Source organism: Odocoileus virginianus, chromosome 5 (genome assembly GCF_023699985.2).
Source record: "Odocoileus virginianus isolate 20LAN1187 ecotype Illinois chromosome 5, Ovbor_1.2, whole genome shotgun sequence".
NCBI classification, from domain to species: Eukaryota; Metazoa; Chordata; class Mammalia; order Artiodactyla; family Cervidae; genus Odocoileus; species Odocoileus virginianus.
Genome location: NC_069678.1, coordinates 22,161,060 through 22,185,921, shown reverse-complemented (window position 1 = coordinate 22,185,921; position 24,862 = coordinate 22,161,060). Strand labels below are relative to the sequence as shown.

The 24,862-nt window shown below is 44.9% G+C and overlaps 1 protein-coding gene and 1 long non-coding RNA gene across 5 annotated transcripts in view; both read right to left on the bottom strand.

The window, feature by feature from the left end:
* PBX1 (PBX homeobox 1) overlaps positions 1-24,862 on the bottom strand; it is a 329,269-nt gene that overhangs the window by 164,448 nt on the left and 139,959 nt on the right. The window lies entirely within an intron of this gene.
* LOC139035040 (uncharacterized) lies at positions 16,648-20,383 on the bottom strand. The gene is made up of 2 exons (XR_011487550.1): positions 18,643-20,383; positions 16,648-16,871 (listed from the first exon to the last, which is right to left on the bottom strand). It is a non-coding gene; the product is annotated as an uncharacterized lncRNA (long non-coding RNA).

The following is a 24,862-nucleotide window of genomic DNA, read 5'->3' as shown; positions in this document are numbered from 1 at the left end:
TCAAGAGGAGTCCCAAGCATATAGTAAATGCTATATAAATGCTGCCTGTTATTATAATAATAATAAATATTTTGATGATAAAAATAGGAAGATGATTTTTCGATGATAAAAAATACTTTTTAATTATGATAAAGATGAGGAAAAGGAGCGAGAAAAAAATGAAGGCACAAATCTGAGCACATGGATAAAGAGCAAAAGGTATTTCAGTTCTATTTCATAGTGAGTGAATCCATCAATAGGCTATCATTTAGTGAAAAACTCACTCTTTATCAACAGAGGCATTCTGATGATTTGAAGCTGACTATCCAAAATTTACTTCCTACTTACTATGGGAATTGAGTCACATATTTTACTTTTGCTGTTTTAAAATGCTAAGGTCAGTTACCAGATAAGCCCTGGACACTGCCTGGAAAATTCTGCCTTGAAAATACATGTCTACCACCTTTATTCCGATGTCCTATAAAAGGGACTGTCAAGAGAAGCAGCTCTCGCAAGTAGAGCAGAGAAGAGTATAAAATGCTTAACACAGTGCTGAGGAACCTACCAGCAAGAGCCCTACAATTATCTTGTGGTTTCCTAGAAGTCATAATGAGCTGACCCACTTGGCATATCAAATTCCTCCTGACCGGTTTTGTAGTTCTCACCCATGCAGAGACACAGCTCTAAGAAGAAAAAGAACAGGCCATTTAAACTGAAATATGTTGCAGCGGGTGGGGAGAATCTGGGGAAAGAGATGCATCCTGCAGTTAAAAATTACTCAGCGACTCTTCACTGGTGTTGGAAAGTTAAAAACCAGAGGCCCTGAGCACAAAATATGCCTCTTTGAGAAAATAAACAAATCTTTGGTTGGGCGAGGTTCCTGCCTCCTGTTGAGTGAAGTATGGTTAGTTAACACGAGTACCCAGATTTCCTGCATTTCTTCCAATTTCATTATTCAGGCAGGATCGAAAACCAGGATAGGTTATAATTCTGAATAATGGGCTATCTGCTGCCTGTGGGGAAATGTTATAATGATAATAAATAATTTTTGAAAATTATGAACAACTTCTATGCTTTGGGCTTCACGTTAGAAAACAAATAAATTATTGGTTTGCACAAGAAATGGGAACGTGTTTGTGCAGGATCCTGTCAGCGCTTGTGGGCACTGTGCTCCCCTCTCCAAGAAGGGCAGTCTGAAAAGGATCGCTTGTGTTAACCAGAGCCACCCCATGCTCACAGGATCAGCTGGAACAAGCCATCTCCATTTTTCACTCATTTGTTTCTTTTCTCCCATCCCAGCAAATGATGAAGGAAGATGCAAATGCTCACAAATTCTGCTAAAATCATCAGTGAGGTAAGAGCCTCCCTCTTAAATCTGGGACAAACAGCTTTTCACCAGTGCCATTTACAGGTTGGGGGATGCAGTATTAGCTGTTAACACGGACGCTGGGCTAAAGACCTCTGGCACACAAACAAAATAAGCCCATGTACCATGTAATGTATGTGTGTATGTGCGTGCGCACGTGTGTGTGTTGTGTATGCGCATGCGCATCCGCATGTGTTCAGTCACATCCAACTCTTTGCAACTCCATGGACTATAGCCCACCAGGCTCCTCTGCCCATGGAATTTTCCAGGCAAGAATACTGAAGTGGACAGCCATTTCCTACTCCAAGGCATCTTCACGACCTAGCGAACGAACCCATGTCTCCTGCATCTCCTGCACTGGTAAGGGGATTCTTTTACCACTTGAGCCCCCCAGGAGCAACTGTGCCATACAATAGTTAGTTAGTTAAATCGCTCAGTCGTTTCTGACTCTTTGCGACCCCGAGGACTGTAGCCCACCAGGCTCCTCCATCCATGGGATTCTCCAGGCAAGAATACTGGAGTGGGTTGCCCTACATCCAAATTCTAGCAGCTGACAAAGGCAAAGAGTCTCATGGCATGCATGGCAGAAGTCACCTCTTCACATGCCAAAGGAAAGTGACCATGAATCCTCTCTGGTGCGTAAGAACGGACTGCTGGCTTCTGCTCCAAACCAACTCAAGACCTTACCACCAGAGGTGTGTGTTTCCCTCACAGTCTAAATCAATCGCTAAATCTCAATAATAAAAAACAATTGCAATTGTGTGAACGGATGCAGCAGGCCAGAAGACCCACACGAAGAACTACCACACCTCTGCTCAGGATCACTAAGTGAAGGTTATTTGCCTTACTGCTTTCAAAATTATGTTAGTTCTTACAAAATGGACTTTATTAAAATACTCTATACAGGAATGTATTCTTTTGAATTATAACCAAATGTAGTTTTATTAATGTGACACAGTGAACAGCAAATAAAACTGCACAGCCACAGTTCCTGTGTCCTAGAATCTTATAATCAAAACCAACAGAATTGCAGAGATTTCCTAAGATCATAAGACAGATATTAAGGGCGCACATTAAACAAATACATAAATTAAATAAGTTAATTACTGGATTTCATTACATATTCATTATGTACATGCCAAGGGATGAGTGTAATAACTCATTCAGGAGCTGCTAAAGGGTCAAAATATTTATCCCTGGGGGTCTGTAACTTAATAAAGCCTAAGCTTGGTGTTGAGTTTTAGCAAAACCCTAACACTGAAAAAGACCCTGATGCTGGGAAAGGTTGAGGGCAGGAGAAGGGGACGACAGAGGATGAGATGGTTGGATGGCATCACCGACTCAATGGACATGGGTTTGGGTGGACTCCGGCAGTTGGTGATGGACAGGGAGGCCTGGCGTGCTGCGGTTCATGGGGTGGTAAAGAGTTGGACACGACTGAGCGACTGAACTGAGCTGAACACTGAATTGCACTGCTCAAGCATCTGACAAAAATGAAGTGATCAAGAAGAGTGGCCGGAGGGAACCCAGGAAGCTAGAGGAAGGGCTGCTTCCTGCACCATGGGAGTACAAGAGAGGCTCGTAGAGAAAGCGACCGCCAAGACAGATGCCCTTCCCCGCCTCCGCCTCCGCTCACAGGGAGGCTGGTGGTATCACTGCCCCTGGATGTGCCTCGGTTTCTTCCCATATAAAAGTCACTCTCCCAGTCCTGGACCGAGAGTACGATGAAGACCCAGACAAAGGACATCTGAGAAGAACTGCTTCCCAGTGTGAGGTGTGGGGCTGCTTTTACTAGTAAAGCATTCTTTCGTCATTATAGGTTTTAAGAGTTACCTCTCTTCCTATAAGACTTCCTAAAGACATTTTATACTTCATAAAGCTCCACCTTCTACACAGTAGACTTCAAACATAGTACTGAGAAAAGTGGCTAAGCTTCCCATTTTACATTAATTCCTTGGTGTGGATTCAGCATGCATCTACTCAAATACCCAGATATGACTGCGCTTTTCTGGTTAATTCACTGGTTCTGGCTATATTCATGGCTGAATGTCACCTGGTTGATTAAACTGATTGATCCTATGCAATCTAACCTTAATCACTGTTAGCATGGCTAAAACAACTGGGCTGACACGTCATAGTCCAGTTACTCAACTGATGGACAGTTAGACCCAGGAGCCATCATTCTCATCCCATCCTATTCTTTCTACATTAAACCCAGAAGAAGCCCATAATCTCTGTAAACTTCACTTATTCAAGTCAGAAAGATCCCATTTCCTAGAGGAAGCAGCCATGGTTTGACCAAAATGTTGGTATGTAAAAAGAGAAGAGAACTCACAAATAAACACTATGCACAAACTCTGACTGTTCCACAGTAGTCTCAAATGCCATTTAATCTGGTCAAAACAGATTAAACTTCTAAGGCTGTACAACACACCCTGTAATAGGACAACACTTCTCCAGAGATAATATCCAATCATCAGGGCAGTCAAAAATTCTTAGTTGAACACAAGAGAAGGAAATTCCAGAAGCTCTTGGGTGGTTACATTTCATTTCCAAATCCTGGGGTTGTCTAAGATTCCCTCTACCAACCAAAAAGTAGGACAAAACAAAACCCATCATGGCGCCAAACATTCCAGTTGCCTTGAGCAAGTCACTTTAATTCTCCGTCTTGGCTTTCTTGCCAAAAAAGAAAAAAAAAAAGATGGGTAGCTACTTTAAGGATTCACTTGTGTATGTAAAACACTTTGAAGATAGGAAGCCAGGCATATTACATGACCATTATTTCTGTCCCCAAATGTGTTTGGTATGGGTTGGGCATCAAATGTTCCTGATTTGTGCATTAGTCTGAGAATATTAGACATGCAATGGTTTAAGGATTGCTGGAAGCAAAACAGAACCTGAGATGTGTTTACGGGTAATCAGTCAGTCTGGCAAATCACCAGGGGCTGAAACCTTACCTGTGGGGAAGCAGAAAGGTGGTATGGAAGTGAAGGCCATGCAAACAAACCAGGTTAGAGAAGATCAAGAGAGAGTCAAGAGAACTGGACTCTGGTCTGTGAGGCCCTGGATGATTAAGGAGGTTTCTCTTTAGGAGGACTTCCTCCTGGGGTTTCTGGTTAAGTGTGTGAACATAGGGGTAGACAGCAACCTCTCTGTGAGAGACAAATAAAACATTCTGAAGATTCAAGAAGCTAAAGTCAATGGAGGCTCACTTCGGCACAAACCTTGGGGGAATTGATGCATTATTAGTCAATATCAGAGCCTCCAAGCATGTGTCCCTTTAGAACAAGAACTCTCAAAGGCCTGACAAGGAGGAAGGGACAAATGCAGGTCCCTGTTTTGCCTCCCAGCTCTCTGCATGTCTCCACTGGGGGAGGAACATGCCATGCTTAGGAGCCTAAAACACCACAAGGGATTTTCCAATGATAAGCGGAACCCAAAGGTCCCTCTGCTTACTGCGGTATTTGTCGTTCAAAGCCAAGCACACACAGAAGGACCAGGGCAGGCGTCCCAAAGCTACAACAATGGGATCCTGGTCAGGACCTGCAGAGTGCAGGCAAAGGCCCAGCAAGTCACAGCAACATGACCAGGAATAAGCAGAAGCCTTGCCCTTTTCCACCTCCGGAGGTGACAAAGATGAGCATCACAAAGCAGCCTGAGAGTGTCAGACAAGCAAGGCAGTGCGATTCCGCAATCTGTGGACCAGGCCCCATCTCTGGATGAGACAGATGATCAGGTTCCTCTCCCTTCACTATGCTGCTAAAAACGGCAGCGAGAATGCCTTTCTGCAGCCACTGCAAAACACATCTGAGCAGGAAAAGAAGGTACCAGAAGCGAGACGTACCATCACTGCAGTCCAGAGCAGTGGTCCCCAACCTTTGAGGCACCAGGAACCAGTTTCAGAGAAGCCTGTTTCCATAGATGGAGAGTGGAAGGGGTGGGAGTGAAGAGATGGTTTCAGGATTACTCAAGTGCACTGTTGTGCACTTTACTTCTATTATTATTACATCAGCTCTAATTCATATCATCCCGCATTAGACCCAGAGGCTGGGGATCCCTTGTCTACAGGAAGTTGTTTGTATTCCCCTGTGTGCATGTCTGTGTGTATATGAGAGGAAGCACACTCATGAGAGAGAAATCGAGGGGCTAGGAAGGTCAAGGACTCCATAATGGGGGACTGTGATTTACGTCTCTGCCGACTGCAGAAAAGAGCAAACCTGACAGAGCCTGCAAGGGACCCACATGCCACAAAGACTCATAACCAATAACAACGGACAATCTCATTTCCCATTAAAACAAGATTTTTCTGGGGCCAGGGAAGGGTGAGTCAAAACCAATTAAAATGCTCTGTAGCCTCTAAGAAGCTTAATCCAAGTTTGAGATGAAAGTACTTTGTTTCAGGTAGGCCTATGTGTGCAGAGAGACCCACAGACTCCCTACACCTGCCCTATAAGCCGATTTACACTATTTGGGGATAGAAGCTGAGTTCTGTAAACGCTCCCCACACTTCAGCTCCTTCCAGGCTGTGGGCTCTGGCCCTTCTTCTCATCTGCACGGTTCAAATTAATTATACACTTTAATTTCATGAATTATTAATTTGATTCTGACTCGGCAGCTTATGATTATCCAGCGCTACAGACTATACAATTCCAGCTTCATTAAAACATCACCAGCTGCCTGAGAGACAGACATTAAATAGGGGAGAGCAATAATAAAATTAAGCTTCCGGCGCATAGCAACAGAGTCTTCCCCAGCCGCAGGCAGTGCAGGGGTCTGCTGCCTGGCTGGCCTGGGCAGAAAGGAAAAAGTCCTTTTAGACACGTCCACACCCCTTCTTAGAACCTTTCTTGGCCTTCCACCATGTACACAACTTCAGATGGTCAGATGGCATGATGGGGGGTGGGAGGGTATATTCATCTGTCAATCTCTCCCTCCAAACCCGCTCATATGCCCACCACCCAACATTAACTCTGATGACTGTCACTGCTCCAAGCATCACCCACGGCTAGCCACCACCCAGCATTTGCCAGTGCCAGCTTTTGAGGAGGGTCCACGATCGTTTACAACCTAGCAGGCGGGGTGGAGGGTAAGTCTCTTGGGAGTCAGTCCAAAGAACTTCTTTGCACTAACTCTCTCTTCCCTCTCTTTGGCTGTTTGGTTTAAGAAGAGGCAGTACTGTGATTGGAAATGAATTGGGTTTTAGGTGCAGCTTGTAATATGTCCAGAAGTCAGTTCCCCCACCCTTCAGAGATCATCTATGTATAATGCCTAGTATCAGGTCTGGTTCACAATAAGGTTTCAATCTGTACTCCACACTTCCATTTATAAAATGAGGGAATTGAGTTCACAACGTCTCAAAGTTCCTCTAGTGATGATTTCTCCATGCGGAAAGGTTACCGTTCTAACAAATCTTAGAATGCTTGAGCCACATTTGATAACACTTTCCTAGAAATTCCGTGCTTATGACTAGCGAAGAGCATTAGAAAATCATGTATGTATAACTCACATACTGCCACAGGGTTTTAGCTGTACCTTCCTGGAAAACACCCTGGGTAGTTAAAAGTCCTGGTCACACCTTTTTTCAAATAATTAAGAAACAATTGGCTGCTAGGACAAAGTCCCAGTTCAGCCAGGACTATAGAAATAAGTGACAAAGGGGAAAGATGACCAAAAGAAAGGAGAGAGTGAGAAAACTGTTTCCTGAGGAGAGATGAGAGAAGAAGGGAAGAAAGAGGCATCCAAGCACCTTTCTCCACCCTTGTGTACAAACAGCCAGTTAAGAATGCAGAGTCCTCTGTGGATTAATACACTCCTTGAAATAAATAAAACTGCTGCACCTTCTCCCAGCAACTTTGTGGCAAAACAATTTGTAGAAGGAAAAGGTTGGAATTTAGACATTCCATTTAACTGCTTCAGAAATCTAAGGACCTTGAACCTTGTGGGATTTGAAATCGATGGAATTAATTAAGGGAGATGTCCAGCACTTTCCACTAAGTAATCAGCAGGTACAGTAGACCTGAAAGTCTATAAAGAAAAATGGAACAGGATGACATTGAGGGAAGCAGTAAGGATTAAAAAATGAGCATCCAAGTGGGAAAGGCACACACCCATTGATCGCAATGTAAGAGATTAAGGCTCCGGTGAGCAGCAAGAAGCTTCTGTAACAGAAAATGGTTACACAGCATGAGAGTAAGCCTGTGGATATCTACAGTCAGTGACGGCCAGGCATGGGAGTCCACAAGAGGGACCGACCACTTGCCAGGGAGCCTAGAGCTTCAGTCCATCCAAGGGAAAGATGCAAAACTAGGTTTAAAAGAGAAGAGCATCTTACAGGTTCACATACTATTTGATACCACGTGATAACATATTTATTGTCTATTTCTTTCATAAAACAGAAGCTCCATGAGGACAAGGATTCTGTCTGCTCTGTTTGTGCTGCATCCCTAGTGCCTAGAGTATAGCCTGACCCAATAAAGATGCTCAAAACAGTTTTGTCACATGAATGAGCATCACTTGTTACATGACGGACTAATGAATGAAACACTGTGTGAATATAGCATAAGTGATAATATATGTACCCAGCCCCTGCTAGTCCTTGGGTGAGATTCCTCCTTTCCCTGGGGTGAGCTGACACTAGGTAGAGAAAGAGAAACCACAGGTGAGGTATTGATAAGAAGCCAAATGAAATGTTCAGTATTCATATCTGGGGAGCAAGGGTGGACCATTAGCAACGCAATCTTTCATGGTAATAACAGTAAATAGGAAAAAGGGAATTCAGGTAAGCGTTTTAGAAGGTATTCCACAGGGGAGAACAACTGCCGTCACCTATTAGAGCCCCCAAAAGTCAAATGTTTCCACTTTTAAGGCACTGCCTTTCTACCTCCACTCTCTCTCGATCCTCTGGAGGACCAAAAAACAAACCAACCATCCAGAAAACACCTGCCCCCCAGTTTTACAGATGAAGTCTCTGAGACGTGGAACAGAGTCTAAAGAGAATTCTGGCCACACAGAGAATCAGATGGAAGAGAGTTTTAAGACCCTCGAGCTCCCAGATTCATCTGCAACCCAGTCAAATACCCGCTTAAGCACCCGTGGAGAAGAAACGGTGAGTGTCACATTCGTGGGTGCACAACTGACCTTTCTACCACAAGCACAACTGGAAGGAGTCCCCTGCACGACAATGCCAAGAGGCAAATTCCAGAAACAGGAATAGACAGTTGCATGAACTTGAGAATGCTTACAGATGCTCGGGACTAGAGATCCTTTTGGATACCCACACCTGCCCCAACCCCCTCAGCCATCTTCTCATGGGTTCACGTAGAGACTAGGATGACTATCATCTGTCTTGACATTCTTTTGGATAAAGAGCCCCCTGAACCCTGTCCAGGAGGGTTCTCTTAAAATGTGTCTTTCGTTGCAATGAAGTTACAGCCAATATGAACAGACCTCAGGAAGGAAACCACAGAAGCCCTAAGCCCACCATGGCTCCAGTACTGAAGAAGCGCCTCCCTTGGACCAGAGATCACAAGACCAAACAAGCAATGTTCCACTGAGCATCTCTGTTACCTTAACAGGCATCTCACCAGCTCCTTCCTCAAACACCACTTGCTGTTCCTACTGAAGAAAACACTGGTTGGAACTGGAGGCATGCATGCATGCTAAGTTGCTTCAGTCAAGTCTGACTCTTTGCAACCCCGTGGACCGCCAGGCAAGAAAACTGGAGTGGGTTGTCATGCCCTTCTCCAGGGAATCTTCCCAACCCAGGGATCAAATCTGCATCTCTTACGTCTAACCTGCATTGCTAGGTGGTTTTTTTTTTTAATTTTTTTATTTATTTATTTTAGTTCTACCAGTTTGTTGTTACCAACCCATCTCCCTCCACCCTCATGCATGCATGCTCAGTCATGTAACCCCATGGACTGCAGCCCACCAGGCTCCACTGTCCATGGACTCTTCCAGGCAAGAATACTGGAGTGGGTTGCCATTTCCTTCTCCAGGTAGGTGGGTTTTTTACCACTAGCACCACCTGGGAAGCCCTGGGACTGGGGGCAGGGGTATTCAAGCATCAGTGATAATACTTCTCTAGGTGAGCCCTGGTTTGGGCACTGGCAGAAGGTATGCTTGAGAGGCTCCTGTTTATGTCAGCAGATGCTAGCCTGATAGGTTACAGCCACTGTCTCTGTGACTTCTTCCAGATGAGGTTAGAAGGTTCCAGAGTTCTTGGATATACCATACAGTCAGTCCTAGGCACTTTCCATCCTCGGTGGACAAAGCAACAATGTGGGGAGTGAAATGCTGATTTTCCCTGCAGAGACCAAATGTCAGTCCTGTATCCAAGTATCCTTCAGAGGGGTCAGCATGATCACATCAGGATCCCTGGCACAATGGGAACTTCTCACGGTAAAAGATCCAGCAGCCTCTGCCATCTCGGAGCTCAGAACCAGACAGGATGGAGTTTCCCATGAGCCCAGATATCTGTAACCATCACCTGTTGTCATTAGACCCACAGGACTGTAAAAAATAAAAATATGCAGAACAATGCAGGAAGGATTTTCTGAAACAGAAAACACAATCTTTCATTGTTTCCCCTGTCTTTACAACAGAAACATGATGTTGGACCTGCCTAGATGTGGGGACTTTCCAGTTTCCATGAGAGGCTGGACATTTTGCATTCAATACAAATTAGTTCCTCAAAATCAGAATCAATTGTCATAAAATGTAGGCAAGTGTTTTCCCATGGGGCAAGCATTTGTGGTAAAACTGGAAATGTTCTACTTGATTCTAATGCTTCACGAAAAGGTCAGCATGGGATTCCAGAGCTTTACCTAGAGGATGTTAACTCTGTTTGCAGGCAGGGTGAAACGGGGAGGGTCAGTGTGCCCAGCCTCGCCGTGTCCACATCGCTCTGATCACATGTCACAGGCCCAGCAGCAGGCTGCATGCTTCAGAAAACAAATGAATGCACACATACGTACACACACACACACACACACACACACACACACACAGACCCCATGTACTTTAAGGAGCCAAAACACTTCCAAATTCATGACAGGAACAGTGGACCACAGCTGGCATGCTCATTGGATGGGACAAAAATAACGTAACTATGGAATTAATCTAAATCCCTGGGTTTCAATTCAGTGGGGCCTGGCATAGAATCACCTGGGGGGCTTTGCAAAAATACACATGCCTGGGCCTCCCCCACATCCAGAGATTATGACCCAGGACAGGCATGAATTTTAAAGATCTCCAGATAATTCTAATATGCCATCCATCTACTCCCTGGTTTCTTGTAAATATGATTTTTACAATTTGAATTAATAGCCTAAAACTTTCCAATACTCAGGCCAAGTTAAAATGGCTAGTACTTCCTGGTGTCCAGGTTCTGGTTGTGGATTCATCAGAGAATTGCATCACATTTGGAATCAGGGCTCACATTCCACATGATACCCCTGATGTCAGACCATTAGCTTCCTAACCTTCTCTCTCCAGGATGAGGTATAGACAGAAGAATTCCTGCCCATCCCCCACCTGCTTCAGACCTAAACCCAGATGAAAATGTAGAGAAAAACAGCTCATCATGGTGTTGCCTGCTCCTGAGACACCATCCCGCCCGTGTGTCCTTCTCACAGACCAGCAGGCCTGGGGAGGTCTCCTTGGGCAGTTCTTGGTAGCCCCCTGGCTTGTTCAATTTATCTGATCTGATGGTATCTCTGACCAGAAGCAAGGCTGAGTAGAATTCTGAAACAATTTTGTTATCAACCGAAAATTGTCATTTGGCCAGTTCCCAAGGGTCAGCCCTTCCTCTTTCAGTAAATCCAAGTGTGATTCAACTTGAGGGAGGAGAATTTACCATAAAGACTGTAAAAACAGGACTGCAATTCAGTTTCAAAAGACTTAAAATAGGCCTTACTTGAAATTCACATTTTTCCATTTTAAAATCTGAAATTTTGAAACAGACTTCCCTTTCATAACCAGTCCCTGCCACAAAAAATAAAGAATCCATCGATAGCCCCATCATGTTTACATCAAGTCTGGATGGTCAAAAGCATCACCGAGTCTCCAGGGACCTGCAGCCAGGCAACCTCTGTCAGCAGCTTTGATTTCAAGAAGGAGCAGAGTCGGGCTTAGCTCATCGCCAAAGCCTGGGCAATTCAGGGTTTGGATCTTCCTGTGTTCTGAGGTCAATGCCACATGAACACTCATCATGTGATAACAATTAACACAGTAAATCTGTAGAATCTTCTTAAAGATCCCATTTGCCACCCCATTCCTCAATACACCATGTACCAGAGTTAGTCCTCTCCGAATCCAAAATAATGAAAGTCACCACATCTCGACCATTCAGAGTCAGGAGTCAGAGTTCCCCAAGGCAATCCAACTAGGGGCTTCAACTGGTAGATGCTGATTTTCACCCCAGGCATGTTGGGGGTGACAGACCCTGTTGCAAAACATAATCTGGATTCTCCAAAATGACCTTGAACATGCTACAATGCCAACACCACACAGTATCATTATATATGAGTTCATATGTACAAATTTAGAGTAAAAAAATAACAGGTAAAGCATGCTGTTATGAGCAGGCTCACATGGAAATACAACTAACATTTTTACTAAAATGTCCAAGAAAGCTCAAGAATCAGGCTTTATTTAGACCTACTGCCTACCTCCATGACTTAAGTGTGTGTGCCCGTGGGCAAGTTTCACTATTGAAGCTCAGTTTCTGAATCTATACTAATGGGGATAAATATTACTTATCTTGATTCTTGTTTTGCCAATTAAACAAAACAAATATGGTGTCTGACACATAGTAACTGCTTAATAAAAGACTGCTAATATAGTAACAGTTATCATCGCTGTGATTATTAATAGAGATTACTGTCCTTGAGATTATACTAGGTACTATCTATTAGCGGTGGACAGGAACTAGACAGGGAACAAATAAATATTAACTCCACTTACTGCTCTGAAACCACAATCTCCCCCTAGTGGATGCCTGTTAATTTGTTTGTTCTTTAACTGTGCTGGGTTCGGTGGAGGCACACCTGTTTCCAGGCAGGGCTGCATGAAACAAAAATTGCGTTTTGTTTCTCCATCAGAAATGGGGCCTGGCCAATGTAGGAAAGGTGTCTAGAGAGTGTCTGTTCGAACTTTCTGAAGCCAACACACACCTGCCCAAAGAGCTGGGATGCTGTATTCCCATCATCCCAGAGCCACTCACAGACCATCCCAGCTGCTGCTAGAAGTATTGTTAGCTGCATTATTCATTTGAACACCTGCCTGACAATCCTAGACACAGCTCAGTCTTGGAAGGGAGAGGCCCCGAGGACACTCAAGGTTCCTTCTCAACACGGTTCTATCTGCTGGTCTGTATTCATCCTGCAGCCAAGGGCCTTTCTCTTAAGTCTGGTTCTGCTCATACCTCACACCCGGTGGAGAGAGGTCTCCACGGAAATACCTTCAGTCTCATGTTCTTAAATGCTCTCAAGAGAGCAGGTACCTAATGCCATGCTGATACAGATCAAATACAGAGCATCTCACAGAGGTGACTATCAACACATCAACCACCCTCAGCTGAGCTTCCCATGGTGGCACGCTGCTAACCGACATCATTTCCTTCATTTTTACCAAAAGGAGAACAGATACAGCGTGAAGTGCTATGAAAGCACAAACTTCCTTCTGATCTTTCAGTTTTTGTTTATTTGGGTTCTTCTCAAATGTAAGGTCCATTCTTCTACTTTCTGTTGACTCCAAACCTAACTTCTTGAACTCACTGCCCCAATTCCTCTTCATGACCATCAATTTCCCCCCACCAATACCCTGGAACAGAACTGCTCTCCGCCTCCAAGACCAAACAGTGGCTGCCATGCAGCATTCAATATTTTAATTATGTCCAATATTGAACTGTCACACCCCGCGTGAGCTCAACAAGTTGAAAAGACTGCTTTTTAGGTCTGGTGAGAAAAGACTTGGGTATATTTTGCCTTTCCCCCCCCAAGAGTTTCTAACTCAGTACCAGGCACATCCCAAGTATTGAATAAAAGTCTGAGACCTAACCAAAAGCCTGAGACCTAACCGAAAGCCTCTTCTCAGAGCCGCACTACACCCTGCTTTCATGCAAATGTTTACTGGTAAGATTCTTGCTGCTGGCACTCAGGTGAGGCTCGCTAGGCCTGGCTGTCTTCTGCACAGGCTGCCTTGGGCTAAATTACCTAATTTTTCAATATTTAGGTTTCACATTCTGCTCAAGGGGCTAAGGATCTTATTATTTATTTAACTCACAGGAGTCTTATGTGACTGCATGTTTATGAAAGATTCTGAGGGCCCGAATAAATGATGCTACACATGTACGCAGCCCCACTGCCTCTTACATACAGATCCATGGGTGATGTGTTCAGAGTCAAACACATAAAAACACGACTTGGCAGTCACCACACACACCATTTTCCTATGATCCAAAAACATCTTGCTGGCATAATTCATAAGAAGAATTTCTTTATATTTAATGACCCAAATATGCCAGTCATGTTCCTCTGAGAAGCAAGTTAGAATGAACAAAACAGCAATTTTGTTCTAACCCCCTCCCCTCAAATAATCTCTCCACCTTGGATTTTGACCTCTCTGAATGACTGTTCTCAGAAGCCGAGAAGAGGGCAACCAGCCTTTGTGGGAGGTCATTTCATGGGGTAGCGATGAGAAGAGTCTTGGAATACAAAGGGCCTTGGCAATGTGAGTTATAGGTGCAAAGACACAGATTTTTAACAGACTGACAGAATTTATGCTTTCAGGCGAAGAGTTGATCCTGGTCAGGATTTCTGAGTCAGAGGAATAGAACCAGATAATTCACAGACTTGGAAAGAAAACATCAGCCCCCCAGTTCAGCTTTCCATGTTGAAGGCACGAGATCGTGAAGCAAAAGCAGACCTGTCTATATTGAATTTATCCATTTATTGAGTTTCTACTATGATCCAGGTATCATTTAGGCACTAGGATATAGCAGGAAACAAGTTAGATAAAGTCCCCAGTCATGATGCCCCTATAAGTTTCCTCTCTATCTTCAGGAAAAAATGAAAAGACCCCATAGCAATCCACTGGAGAGGGTTCCCCAGCGACCCTGCTGCTGAGAATCTCAAAGTCAAAGGACTCACAGGTCACTAAGCCTTCCTAAGGCTCCATGAACAACCAACTGCAAAGAAAACAAGTAACAATTCTGTGATTGAAACTGCGCCTCTGCAGTACTGAAAGATCCTCCAGCAGAAATACCAAAGACACCATCATCATTTCTCACTGCTTTTCCTAAAAGAGATTTAAGAGATGAATGGCTAAGAACAGGCACACAACTGAGAAAATCATTTAATGAAAAAGTCATTCACTTGAGAAGTCCAATTAAAAGCCATATTCATTCATTCATTCAATTATTCAGTAGTCAACATGTATTGAGTGGTTCTGTGTGCAAAGCACCGTGAGAGCTCAGCGCCTTGGGAAATACTGAGATGGAGGGCACAGTCCCAGCTCGGGAGGAACTTAAACATCAATTGGGAAATTACAATCCTCATTTTACAGATGAGTAAACAACGGCATGGACAGTTAAGGGATTTATTTTAAATGCTTCATCCTATAGCTAAATCATAAAGTCATCATACAGATGGAAAACACTGAGTTGGAAGGTAGGATATCCTAGTTCTAATCCCAGCCCCTTCTCTGGGGCTTCGATTTCCTCCTCTGAAAAATAAGGAGGTAGGTGTTTAGAGGGAGGGCCCTACAGCTCTGAGATTCTACAACTCTACCAATTGTGAGAGTGAGATGAGATGGTTGGATGGCATCACTGACTCAATGGACATGAGTTTGAACAAGCCCCAGGAGAAAGGGAAGGACAGGGAAGCCTGGTGGGCTGCATTCCATCAGGTCACAAAGAGTCAGACAGGACTGAGTGACCGAAAAACCACCTGTGACCAATAAGGTTTGGTGGTTACAACTAAAGAACAAAGCCTCTTGACAAAGGGAATGTCTTTTAATAAGAATTACTATTTAGCTAACTTCCAGTCCTATCTAAAGGAACATGGAAGCCATTCCATTCCGTTGGCATGTTGTATTTCTTCTTAGAAGATTCTTAGGTCTAAGTGGGTTATGTCTTCTGCAGATTTTCTAGCTGGTATCTCTGCCATCTTAGCAACAATGGCAAAGAAGGCTGCAGCTCCCCTCCACATCTCCTTCCAGCCCCTGCCAGTTGTTGTAACACAGGGTAATAAGTGTCTGGAAGAGGTATGTTGCTCCCTGTAAGAATAACTACTCCAAAGATAATGTAACCAGTCTGTGTGTGATGTGACAAATGGAGGTATGGACTGCATGTAAAGAACTCTTAATTAAAAGTTTAATAGACAGTCAGAAGATTGAACTAGATCGTATGTAAGGTCCCTTCCAGCATTAGCTTTCTATATTATAGTACTATGAATTTTGTGAAGCTAATGTAAGAGATTCCTTTATTGAGTTAACCAGTGATTCTAAAGCATTAACTCATTTCTATTCTATGTGTGGGTACTAACTCCCAAAAAAGAAGAACAAAAATTAGTGTTGAAAAACCTCTGTTTGGATTTTCAAAGACAGACCATTTAATAATTTTATTACATTTTTAGACTTTTCTCTGAACTTGGGGGATGTGTCCTAAATTGCCAATCAGCTGGCCACTCTGCAGTATGCAAGCTGTAAAATATATGTGTGAAGGTCTAAATGACAGAAAGATTGGCTTAAAGCCTTTTGCTTATATTTAATTTTTCCCTTCCTGGTTCCATTTGTCCTTAACACTTATTTTTTTAATCCTAGAGGCACAGGTGGTTCTTATTTCAGGCTGCATGCTATTCAAAGATTAATGAATTAAGGGGGCCTTGTAAACAGATTAGCATGATAATGGTAATAATGCTTTCTGCTGCCTTCTGTGCCTACTTCAATCTGTGTGCCCCCGCAAATGCCTCCTCCCCCCCACCCCACTGTGCACGGGTCCCCTTGTCCTTCTTTCCCACCACCTGATTCTACTCTTCTAGTCTTCGGCAGACAAAAGTGAGTCAGGAATCAGGCAGCTGCTCAGAGAGCAAGAGAGGATAAGAAGAGGAGGCAAGAGATGGAGACAGAAGCACAGTAGACAGTGTTTCACTTTAGGATAAAATGCTCTCTAGGACAAAAAGGTTTATGCAAAATAAATAGAGAAAGTATAAGACTTCCATTGTCTAATGCAAACAATACCTTCAAACTTCCCTTTTTTTTAGGACATTTATTGCCTATCACAATTGTATCTTTCCTCCTACTTTTTATTTTCACATGCTTCATCTCACATTCATACCTCTGCATTTCAGACTCCGAATTGTTCTAGAACCACACACATCAAGGCCCAGAGAATGAGGTCTAGAAGCAAAAGCTAGCTGTTGATTTGGCTTTTATTTGTCAGCGGATAGGGATAAGTTCCAAGGGTCTTTCCTTGAAGGCAGAAATCTGGAGCTGTCTGAAAACTTTCAGCTCACCAGTGCGGAGGCTGGAAAAAAGTGAAAGTGTTTAGTCACTCAGTCGTGTCCAACTCTTTGGGACCCCACGGACTGTAGTCTGCCAGGCTCCTCTGTCCATGGAATTCTCCAGGCAAGAATACCGGAGTGGGTAGCCATTCACTTCTCCAAGGGATCTTCATGAGCCAGGGATCAAACTGGGCCTCCTGCATTGCAGGCAGTTTCTTTACCATCTGAGCCACCAGGAAAGCCAGGATGGTTATTAATCCACAGCTTCGTGGGTCCTCAGTTTATACAGCTCCTTAAGCCTCAGTCAGTGTCTGAATCTCTGCACCCATGGACTGCCTGAACTCCTTTCCTCTAACTCATGTCTGGCCTCCAAGCCTGCGTGAGGATGAGCTGGACGGGGAAAATCTCTCTGGGGGGATACCATCAAGACACCCAAAACGTGGATTAAGTCCAAAAGCCAAGGTCAGTCCCTGCAGCAGGAGGGAATGTGGAAAGGACCCAGCATCCGTGCCTGAAGGTCTTGATGGAAACAACAGCAGCCGGGAGACACAGCTGAACAGGCACTGGGGCCCACACACCAGGCCAGGAAACTCAGCCCCATCCCTTCCTTTGTCTCCTAAGACCTGAGCGTGTTTTCCCTCATTTGAGGGGAGCCCAGAGCACGGGGAGCTGGGCTGACCCTCTGCCTCTCGCGTTGATTAACGTCCCCCTCCGCCTCCCTCTGACCCCCATGGGGGCACCCACCCCATCTCCTTCCTCTGCGCCTTCTGATACCAACGGAGTAAAGGGAATCTAAAAATAAAGCTGGGGCCAGAGTGTGTACCACTCGATTGGGCTCCTGTGCTCACAGATCTGCTTATTTTGGCCTATCTCTCCCCAGCGATAAGGCTGCTAACAGCCTGTTATCAGCCAGTCGGTGAAAATGTGCTCCAGCCTGATTAGGCCTCAGTCTTTGCCAAGGTTATAAACAGCCCTTATCGTTTTCCCGAACAGAATAATCCGGACAGTATCAGCTCAGAAACATATGGGCCACACAGAGAAGATAGCCGCTGACGGACACTTCATTTTAATTGTAACGAGTGGGTAGTGGCAGCCTGCAGACAGCAGACAGAGAGCTGCCCGACTGGCAGCAAGGCTGTTGTTTTTTTTTTAAAATCCCTTCCTTCTTCCCTGGTTTTCAGTGCCTAAACTGCTTTGATATTCCGGGTGGCGTAATGAACTGGACCATGCCCCAGATGTTAGCAGTTAGCAAGCAAGACCCCTCCCTAAAAGGCAGATGGGACCCTTGTGATTCTCTTACAGGGAAAAAAAAGCCAGCAAAGGGGAAAGCTGTGGAGGGAGTGGGGTACCAGTACACCTTTTTCCGCCCTTCAGCCCCCAATTCAATTTCAATAACCCACCCTCTCACCCAACCCTGATCTCCTGCCCCATGATCAAGCTGCTTCTTCAGAGACCCTCCCCCTCCCAGCCTAGGAATGCCACATCCCAGTGCCCGAAGACAGCCAGCCTCTATACACGGCGGCGTGTATATCATCTCCTTCAGCTTTTCACAGGTAGACACAGGCATCAACCAAGATGATGCTTGAAGAAGGGGCAAGCCCAGGCTTGTAGGGGTTTTGTGTCCTGAAAGCAATCTCCTCGATCTAGTTTCTCCTCCTGCTCTTTTGGGTTCCTCTTTTTTCTTGTTCCTCTGGCTTTTCACAGAAAGTCAACCATCTGTGGGACTGGAGGGCAGTCAGGGGGCATCCCCCAAAGAGAAAACTGGGATGGAAAAGTTTTGACGAGAGGGCTCACCTCTCTGCTTCCAGGTCAGCAGACGTCGTGGTGGCTGACGGCTCAGCCCTGGGTCACTGCGGATGGCACACAGCCAACCAGCCCCTGGCTCCTCCATCGGGTGATGCAATGTCCCCCCTCGTGAGTCACCAAAGTGGAAGGAAGAGAGAGAGCGCGCCGAGAGCAGGAGGGTACAGTGAGATGAGCGTGTCTGTAGCATCCTGCAGCAGGCTTACTCGGTGGCACTGGCCTGCTGTTCCCGCCGCTTCCACCGCCGCCGTACTGGGGCTCACACCTGGCTGGCCAGCTGGGGTCAACAAGAGCAGGTGCATTCCCCATCTACGGAAGATAAGCACTGGGGCCCCCGCCTTGGACTCAGCTGTCAGCCTTCCCTCTCCTGTTCCGCACTCATGTGGGTCAATATTTCAAACAATTCAACAGCGTCCACGTGGTCTTCCTTTCCTGGCCCTTGCTCGTTTCCTCTCCTTCCTTCCCTCCTTAAATTCTCAAGTGTCCCTTCCCTTTAACCACAGAAAACCAGTACCTTCCACTGCCCCTACACACACCTAACGAATTCAACAGCACTGGAAGTCTTCCAGTTCATATTCAATTTCTGGTGGCTTTCTAGTAAGGAAGAAAAGAGAGAAATGAAAGGAGAAAAAAGGAAAACAGATAACCGAACCAAAAAAATTCCCTCCAACCACAAGGCTGATCCTCTTTTCCTGACATCAGTTTTCAGTTCTACAGAGAAAGATCACTGCCTTGCTGGGAAAAACATGGTAACAAGAGCTGATATTTACTGGGCATGGGTTGTATGTTCCAGGCACTAGTGGAAGCATGCTACATAAACTTGCTGATTTAACCCTCAGAACGATTCTATGATTCACACCCAAGTGACCCACTTCCCGGCTGCATCTCTATAATTCCCGTGTCTCCTGATCCCTCCGCAGCTTACATCCAGGGAGAATCCTTTCCCAGAAGTCCCTGGAAGTTCGTGACTAGTGCACCACCACCCATCCCCATGCAATTCTTCCGTAGATCTTCAGTGGCTCACAGGAAGCCCACCTCCCCAGGACCGACAAAGCACTCTGGCCTCAAGACAACTTCTGGCACTTCACTGTCAAGTGAAAGCGGAGTCTGCTAATGTTCCTGTAATAACATCAAATTCAAAAAGGAAAGAGGAGGAAAATTCCGCTGCCAGCTGAAACAAGAGCCTCAGGTGCATTTTTGTTTTAATTCTTTTTTTTCACGGCTTTTCATCACCTGCTTCCACTCTTCCACTCTCCCCAAAACTATGGCTCAGGTCTCCGGGCAGTGTTATCAAGAGACTGGCCAGCAGGTCTCCACGAGAAAGTCTGCAGTGGGTGGTCTGCGTGCAATGTCTTGGTGGTCTTAAATTCAGTCCCTCGAGACCAAGTTTCAAGGTTACAGTGGTCTTTCCCTAATTGCTGTCAGAATCTGACAATACCCTTGAAACATGAGAATCCCACCCTGAACTGAGGCAGCTGGCGGTGGTAGTTTATTCAACTTAAAAGTGTTTTTTCTCCTCCCTTTTGCTATTTTTGTTCTCTTATCCTTTCTGTTTCAATGGACCCAGCTTTGTTCTTCCACAATTTCGGGCTCACAAGACTAGAGGATTTCCTGAGATAAGCAACTGGGCCTATTTTTCTTGATTCTCTGCTTCCCATTTTGTCCACAGCCTTCTTCTCCTGAGAAGCTCCCATTGTTCTAGAAAGGAGGCCAGTTCTCTCAGGGTCACACACAGAGGTGGGTGAGCCTCCGGGTAGTCGGCGGGGACGCACGCGATGACAGAGCTGGTGGGCCGTGGCCGTCCTGCCCCCGCCGCACCGCCGAGGCCGGGCTGGCGAGCCCAGGAGGACTGTGCCCAGCCGGCCCCGAGCGTCTCGACAGCCCAAGCCACTGCCAGTGTGGTTGGACGTCCCCTGACCGGGACACCCTGACGGACCAGCCCGCTGGCTTCCTCCAGCCTGTCTCCCCAGCCCCTAGCCTGGCAAGGAGCGTGGAGTAAACAGCCAATAAACGCCGGCTGAGGTAAAAGAACATATTCAACCCCAACCTGCCCACTGGGTGTTCAAGGCCACGGACTCTGGAGGTAGCCAAGATGGCGCACCTCGCTCCACCACACTTTCTAACTCTGCCTTACCCCCAGTTTCTCCATCTCTACAATGGGATAATCAAAGTACCTTTGCCACAGAGCTGTCATGACGATTGTGTGTTAAAAACACAGCCCAGCACCTGACATAAAGCAGTCACCTACACGTAAATATTTCTTGTTTCTGAATAGCTATTCCCATCTGCCCCCTCCAAAGCTGCTACAGTAGCTGACATGCTCTGACCAAAGAAAGGGTTGCCGAAGGAACCCTGGTTCTGGCACCTACTGTGCTGGGGCTCCAGTGGTCACTTAGTTACTAAGTCTCCTGGCTTCTGTGGCCTGCATTAGGCTGGGGTAGCCCGCCTCACCTAATTGACTTGCAGGACTGGACATGAGACAGCATGACCTACCAGATGTGGACACGTGTGGAAAAGCAAAATGCAGACTCTCAAATCTGCTGCCAAGTCATGTTCTGGCAAAGCAGCTGGGAGTCCAGCATTCCACGGACCTCGCTACACGCCCCACGGCGCCTGCGCCTCTCTGGGGCTCTGCCAGCCTCTGCCTGCCGTGAAGGTCCCCAGTCAGGACGGTGCAGTGTGTCTGCTCTGCCCGCGGACACCAGGATCTCTGCTGGAAATGAAACGAGCTTAAGGGCGAACACTCAGACAGCCTCCCTCGGGTCCACGGCACCACCTCAGCAAGACACGCGGCTTCCCTCACGGGAGCGGCAGCTTCTCATTCCCACATCCATCCTTCCACCGTTCCCAGGCTCCAAAGTTGTTGAGATTTTTCTTTCCCCTTTTCCCCAAAAGGCCATCTTAGTTCAGAGACTCTTAAACCCATCTGCATTCCCAAGAGGAGCTCTTAAGCATAAAATTCATTTCAGTATGGGGGCTCTTCCATTTTTCTTCCTTTCACGGTGAGGCTATCATGAACTCCTAAGCATCTCTAGTGGTGGCAGTATCAGGGCCTTATATAAGATGGGGATTTTTTCGTTCTCTCTCTCTCCCCTTTCTTTTTCTCTCTCGTATCTCCCCCTCTCCCCACTGAGTACATGCACACACACCCGCCACAATAGTGTTAGCCTCAATCTTGTTCTCATCCCTCCCACCTCCAGAACTGCCCCACTCCTGAGGGAACATTGCCAAAGAAAGTAACAAAATATTCATATGGTAAGGCCCACTAAAACCTTGGGAAGATTTAAGCCTGGGTTTCATGTCACGAGCGCTCCCTCCCGTAATCTGTATTCCAATCTCAGTGTCAGCAGAGCTGTGATCAGAATATCCAAGGTCTCATAAAAGATTCAGGGCTTCCTGACTTCCCTGACATTTGCTATTTCACGTTGTTCCTGCTCTTTCGCTTTCCACCTCCAAAGAGTCCACAGGCCCTTTCTACTCACCCCTGCAGATGGCAAACTTGCTGAGAAAGTCGAGGAACTCAGGACAAGTACAGGGCCTGAGTCACCCTGGGAATTTAGCTGTGGCTGGGGCTGGTGCTCTTGACTTTCTTTTGTCAACTTCTTTTGTTTGGTTGAGGGTTTTCCTAAGATCATATTGCGGCTGTCTCCTCTGTAGTGCCTGGAAGTAGGATTTAAGAATCCAGAAGGGTAACAAGACTTGATGAAGATTTCCCCTCTTCACCCTGACTGCTTTAGAGGGGACGGTTGCATATGCCTGACTCGGTGTGTTCATGCCTTCCAAGTTCATGTTATGATTTAAATCAGAGACTATATGTATTATCTAGCCTTGGAAAGCATTGAGGCTATCATTTCTAGAGGTGGCAGTCCCTCAAAGGGGTCAAATACATTCTCTGATGGCCAAGTTCAAAGACTGATATGTTACATGTGTGTATGTTACACAGCAAATACAATACTGGTATGGACATAGGTAATCTAAACATTCAAGCAAGGTGTATTATGATTTAAGGAAGTCAAATATAACGAAAGGGGTGCCTGTGACCAGATCTTCTAGTGTACTGAGAGAATCACCATAGGTGTGTTAGCCAGAACCATAACAGATTGCTAATATGATTTGCTTTCCATTCATTCAATGTATACCCAGCTTATCAGCAAGACATTTAGCAAATAAGCTGAATTTATCCCATACTTCTTAATGATGTCATGCATCTTCACAAAAGAAACTCCCTGATGCATCTATAGGGTAGGGGTCCACCTACAGAGATGGCGAGAAAAGGAGAAAAGGCATATTGTCATACAGCTAACATCACCCAGCTGTCGGAAGCGAGAGAGAGAAAAGAGCAGTGGCTAGAGGACAACAGAATGCAGATCCCTTTCAAGATACTGCTTAGTAAGTCACAGGTGTCTAGAATTTTAAAAAGAAGAGAAAAAATTAAATGGAAATGTAAGACTTCAAAAACTCAGGCAATCAAAAACTAAAGGCTTTTTAAAATTTAATCTCTTTTGAAAACATATTATCTTAATTATTTCTGTAAATGCTGTAGCTATTAGGCAAATTAACACAAAACCCCAGATCAAAGTGCCCTTCACACAGACAACCTGCATAACATTAGGCAGCATGAAGGTGAACAGGTGCTAAAAACAACTTCTTGGAATGTTTTTAATGTATCCACTAATAAAACCTTCTGAAGAGGTTAAAAAAATGCTAGAACACAAATTGAAAATTAAAGGCAAGTTGATGGTACCTCAAAATTAAAGCTGTCAAGTGAGAAAATTATAATCAAAATTGTCTGTCTCTGTACTTCTCAAATTCTTCCCTGTGTAGTCACGTAATATAAACATATATATGTATATATATGCATACATTTCTGCATATGCATATGAAAAATCAAAGAGGCAAACACATAGTGATGAATCATAGGTAATACAAAAAGAATATGCAATCCAGTTTCATAAGTAGATATAGCCAGCAGCACACACCCTCTGACACAGGTGGGCCAACAGGACATCTGTTAACAGAGGGATATAGTCCTGAGAAATCATATGTAGAGTTTTCAGGACTGAGTTCTGTTATATTCTTTGAGGAATACACTATTTAAGAGAAGTCCACAGTCAGATATTTCTGGAATAATTCCACCATTTATCATATTTGGCAACTGTAGGTCCCTCCCCCCCCCACCATCACCAGACATAACCCATATTCTCTATTTAGAGTAAAATTTATTTTTTCTCAAAGACATACTACTTTATAAATGAGTGCTTCTCAACAGGAGGTGCGCACACTCCAGGGAACATCTGGAGACACTGTCCGGAGACATTTTTGATGGTCACAGTGGAGGAATGGAGATGCTGCTGGGACCTACGGTAGCAAACAAGGATGCTTCTGACCACCTTCAGGGCACAGAAGAGCCCCTCCCAACAGAGAGTGCTCTGACCTGAAAGTCAACAGTGCAGAGGCTGAGAAACCCTGACCCAGATTATCGCAAGCGTTTCAAAACTCCTCAAATCATATCCCTCAAAGACCTGAAAAATGAGAAGGTGGGAAACACAAAAGAGAACTTTTCTTAGTAGTATTTTGATTATCAAAAGAATAACTGTTTTCCATGGATGCTACGATGTATTACTTCACCTAAAATATGCTCTTGAAATCTACCACTTGTACTTGCACTTTCAAACAGTGAGAAGTGCTGGGAAATCAGCAAGAATCTTAGAACAAAACACTTACCCTGAGACATTCTTCACTGAACAGGGGAGTATATTGACCCATTGTGTTAAAATCAAATAAAGTAAGATATAACAAAAGCTAACTTTTTAGCCAGTGAAAAATAGACACGTCTGGCACTTAAAGTCCTACATGTGTGTATTCATCCAATTCCACAGCATCAAAGCGCTGACGTTCAGTAATATAATAATATTATTTTTGCGATCAGTTAAGGTATAAAATGTGCGTAGCCTCAGTCTTTAATATTAATAAGTCTTGTAACTAGCAGTTTCTCGTAGCTCTGAATTCTTGAGCACAACTAGAAAGGGCACTTATCCTGAAAAATCTAATAAATTTACAGTTTTATATACTTCCTTCAATTGTAAAAGTCTTGTTCAATAAACTTTAAAATGCCACTATAGAGCAATAACACAGACAGTATAAACCCAGCCCTGGGAAAGCTGTGCAACCAGAAATTGTTCCCCTTTCTGCTAGAGCAATAAAGTTTTAT